Here is a 5,153-nt window from a genome sequence, read left to right as displayed (position 1 = left end):
GAGGATTAATCAAATCTTGTATCGTTATGGAGGGACAAACCCCAGTGGCAAGTCATTACGCGGCCATCCTATAGTGTTTGTATGAGATGCATGTTAGGAAATTATTTTAATTTTTTAATTTGTTTGTGGACAATCCATATATTAATTATAATAACAAATTATGCTATTTCAAATTAAATAACTTATAAATGGTGATCTCATTTATTGTTATAAATGCTAAATTGAATAAGTTATTATTACTTTTGATTTGGAATTAAATGAGAATAAAACCATATATTATCTTTTGTTCTTTAGATAATTATTTTTTGATTTTTTTGATATATTATCTTTTGGACTTTAGATACTATTTTATTTGGGCTTTAGGGTTTAATGGGTGCCATGCTCAAATATAAATAGTGCCTTCAGGGTTTTGGTCCCCAATATACCAAAGTCGCCTTTGTCGCTCTTTCTCCACCAGAAGAGTCACAATTCAGCCGTCTAGGGATACAGAAGGCTTTGGTTGAGGAAGATTGAAAGAACCACAAAATCCAAACTCTTCTTATCATGATTCATGTTTATGAATTCAGGTACGCTTTCGCATCCAGTATTTTATTTCTTAATGATTTAACATAGATAATCTTTAGGTTAAGGAATTCTGTAAAAATTCCAACAAGTGGTATGAGAGCAGTCTATGATTAAATCATTAAGAAATTATAAATTTATTTTATTTTAATTTGAATCTTAATTTGAGGTTGTAAAATTAGATTCAAATATGTGCTGCTTTTGGATTGTACAGCACATGTTAATAAAACTGAAAGAGTACATAAAGAGTACATAAAGAATACACAAATAGTACATGAAGAGCATACTTACTATAACTTTTTTTTTCCTTTTCATATGCAATATGATTTAATCTGTGAATGTAAATTCAGTTTTTTTTAAGGAAAATGAAAGTTTTTTCGTTTGTTTATCTTTTTTTTATCAGTCTATATGGATTCATTCTTTTGCAAAATTATTATTTTTTTTTGTTTTGCAAAGATTGAATTATAATGATTGATTTTAATCTTAACGGATCAAAAATTTTTGGCACATGAATTATAATCATGTTTTTCTTTAAGGTCTCAAAAGACACCATTAAGATTTAATTCCTTTTAGGATTTAAGTATTTTTTTTGTTGTTACATAAGGAAACTGGTAACAGTTTGAATTATTATACCCATATATTTTATAAAGATTTAGTTTTAAAATAAATTAATTGAACATTATGTTGCCAAAGTAGCCTCTTTTGTGAAAATTAATTTATTTAAAACATTAGAAATATGGTAACATGTAATTCATGCGAATATTGGTCAGCCCAAAGGAAGGTCTATATTTGGCCAAATTACATACACATATTGATGGTAAATACATGTTTGGGTAGTTAATTAAGAATAAAGTAATGCTTATTATTTATGCAGATAATAATCGGCCCAAAGAAAGTTTATTGTTTGGCCAAATAATAAGCATTGCACATTTTTGTTTATTTTTTATTAATTATGCGATTAATAATCGACCCAAAGGAAGGTTATTGTTTGGCCAATTAATAGAAAATATATGCGGTAATAAATAGGTTGCGAAGTTTAAGTTTTCATGTGCACATTCAATCGGTCCAAAGAAAGGTTTAGTGTGTGACAGGAATTTTGACAATATTTGATTACTGTAATGAGAGTATCACTTACAGTTAATTTTTCTATCCAAAGATTGAAAATTAATGTTGTTCTAGATATCTCAATATGAGTTTTTTTCCATTATTAAACTAATATTTACTGCATGTTCTTTTTTTGTTCTAATAAAGAAACTATAACTTCAGCTACCAATGTTTCTGCACAAATTAGCAGTATTCCTATGTTGAATGGTTCAAACTTTAAAGTTTGGAAGGATACCGTGGAGATTGTCCTCGGTTGTATGGATCTGGATATAGCTCTTAGAGAGGAGAAACCCACTTCCACTCCAGAAAATCTTAATGAGGTTAAAATAGAGAAGTGGGAGAGATCCACTCGAATGAGCATCATGATCATGAAACGCTCAATTCCTGAGGCATTTTGGGGCTCAATTACTAAGGTAAAGATGCCAAACAGTTCTTGAAAAATGTTGAAAAATTCTTTGCTAAGAATAAAAAGGCAGAGGCAAGTAGCCTTTTGAGCGAACTTGTCTCCATGCAGTATAAAGGTAAAGGGAACATATGGGAGTACATTATGGAGATGTCTCATCTTGCTTCAAAATTGAAAGCACTAAAGTTAGAGTTGTTTGAAGACTTACTCGTGCATTTCATTTTGATCTCCATTCCTGCACACTTTGGGCAATTCAAAGTGAGTTATAACACTCTGAAGGACACTTGGTCATTGAATAAGCTTATATCTCACTGTGTGCAAGAAGAAGAGAGGCTACAGCAAGATAAGACTGAAAGTGCTCACATGACTTCATCTTCTCAGTATAAAAGAAAGCGTGATACTACTACAGATATATCTTCTCAGTAGAAAAAGGCTAAGAAATATTATCAAATTTTAACCTGTTTCTTCTGTAAGAAGGTAGGACACATGAAGAAGGATTGTACCAAATATACCACTTGGCGTGTAAAGAAGAGCATAATTCTTACTTTCGTTTGTTTTGAGACTGGTTTAAGTTATGCACATGTTGATACCTGGTGAGTAGATTCTGCTGCTACTACTCATGTAAGTGTTACTATGCAGGGTTGCCTGTGGAGCTGACCGCCAAGTGATGCTGAAAGATACATCTATGTGGCAGACGGCAATATAGTTGCAGTCGAAGCTATAGGAACCTTTAGATTATGTTCCACAAGTGGATTTTACTTGGATTTATTAGAGACATTTTATATACCATCTTTTAGACAGAATTTGGCTTCTGTTTCTCGTTTGGACAAATCATGTTATTTTTGTTCGTTCAGAGACAATAAAGTCAGTCTCTTTTATAATTCGAATAATATTTGCTCTGGTCATTTGGTGGATAATCTATATAGACTTGACTTAAATTTCTATAATAATGAAATACTGCAAACAGGTACAAAATAAAAACTAAATGAGAATTCAGCATCATTATGGCCAAACGCCTAGGTCACATCTCTAAATAGAAAATTCAGAGGCTCGTGTCAGATGGAATTCTTGGACCCCTAAATTTGGCGGACTTTGAAGTCTTCGTTGAGTGCATAAAGGGGAAAAGGATAAACGAAAGGAAATTAGATGCCGAGAGAGTGATGAGTTGAGAATTGGTGTCGATTTGGAAGTATAGCCAAATCAACAACTAACTCTCAACATCAAATTTAATTCCTAAATATGTCACAATACAAAACAATTATTATTAACCGAGAGTATTTAGCTCCCGGGTCGTTCTCCCTAGGAGTTGCAATTAAGTGTACAATTATTGGCTATGAGAAAAGAGCATGGGGAATTGGAAATGAGAGCAAGAGAGAAAGAAATGTAAAGTGCAAGAAAGTAAATAATCATGCAAGGAATTGAAAAGAAAGCAATTAAAGGACTCTTAGAAAAAAGTGGGTAATCTAGGTTTCTTATCCTAGTTGTGGACCACAAACATGGTAATTGTGTGGAATCAATCTAAATCAATCAATCCTCCTTGAGAATTAGTCAAAAGACGTAATTGATCTCAATCCATAAGTTCTAGTCAACTCACTAATTACTTAGTGAAAGACTAGCGTCAATGGAAACCAAATCAATTAACTAATCTTACACAATGTGGAATGGACATCCACAACTCAATTCCACCCAAATACCTAATTTCTCAACCAAGAGTGTGAAAATTAAACATGCAAGAAATTAAACATCAAAGTAATAAAATGCAAGGAAATGAAGCTTAAAATGCAAGAAAACCTCTTGGCAAACACTTGAGAGCTAAGGCTACCCATCCTAGTCATTGACCACAAACACATGATGATTATGAAGAGTTAATCCTACTTAGTCAACCTTACATCGAAGATAAGTCAAATAGGCATAGTTAATTTCAATTCCTAAGTCCTATGTCAACACTAAGGGGTCACATAGAGTCAAGGGAGACCAAATCAACTAACTACTCTAATATATCAAACAAGAATGGACATTAATGACTCAAGAAACACCAAAGTCAACAATTTCAAGCCAAGAGTGGAAAAAAACTAAGTAAAACTAAGCCAAGTATTTCATCAAACACTTAGTGTGTATGAAAATAAAATAATATTAAATTATAATAAAATAAATTCTAAAGCCACCAAAGTAAGAAAATAACAATAACAACTAAAGAAAGCAATAAATGACATGGAAACATAAATTTGTATTAATTAGAATTAAAATAACAAAAGTGTTCATAACATGAAAATTGACGTAAAAGAGGAAATAACAAAAGAGATGAAGAAGGTAAAGACAAGAAAGTATAAATGAAACTACACTAAAGCAAGAATTAAAGTGCTAAAATTAAAAGGAAACTAAGCTAAAAACCCTAATTCTAGAGAGAGGGGGAAGCTTCTCTCTCTAGAAACTAAGAGAAAACATCATAAAAGCTAAACCTAATTGCCCCCTGTATTCCTCTTCACTTTGGCCTCAAATAGCTTCAGAAAATGAGTTGGACTGGGTTTTGAAGGCCCAAAAATCACCCCTGACGATTTGCATTAATGATCTCACGTGCATGCATGCGTGCGTACGTACGACCTACTGTGCGTACGCACGGTTGCACAAAATTCCCATCGTACGTACGCACGACATTTGGTGCGTACGCATCTTTGCAGCAGCTTCCAAATCTCATTTTCTTCATGATTTCTCCCCTTTTTGATGCTCTTTCTTCATTTCTTCAACCCAAACTTGCCTTGAAAACCTAAAATCAGTTAACAAATACATCAAGGCACCAAATGGGATTAAAGTGAATTAAAATTGACCGAATTAAGCACAAAAGAGCATGTTTTCACTTTCAAGCACCATTTAGGGAGAAATCTCAAAAGCATGCTATTTAGATGAATAAATGTGGGTTTATGTGATGAAATCCACTCAAATCAAACCAAAATATATCCTAAAATATGGACTCATCAGAGAGCTAAAGAGGTCTTAGAACTAATACATACCGATATATGTGGCCCATTTCCTACTGTCTCTTGGAATGGATAACGGTACTTTATTACGTTCATAGATGATTACTCTC

This window comes from Arachis ipaensis, chromosome B10 (assembly GCF_059453495.1).
Source record: "Arachis ipaensis isolate K30076 ecotype BB chromosome B10, ASM5945349v1, whole genome shotgun sequence".
NCBI classification, from domain to species: domain Eukaryota; kingdom Viridiplantae; phylum Streptophyta; class Magnoliopsida; order Fabales; family Fabaceae; genus Arachis; species Arachis ipaensis.
The sequence above is the reverse complement of the archived record's forward strand: the minus strand, read 5'-3'. Positions refer to the sequence as shown.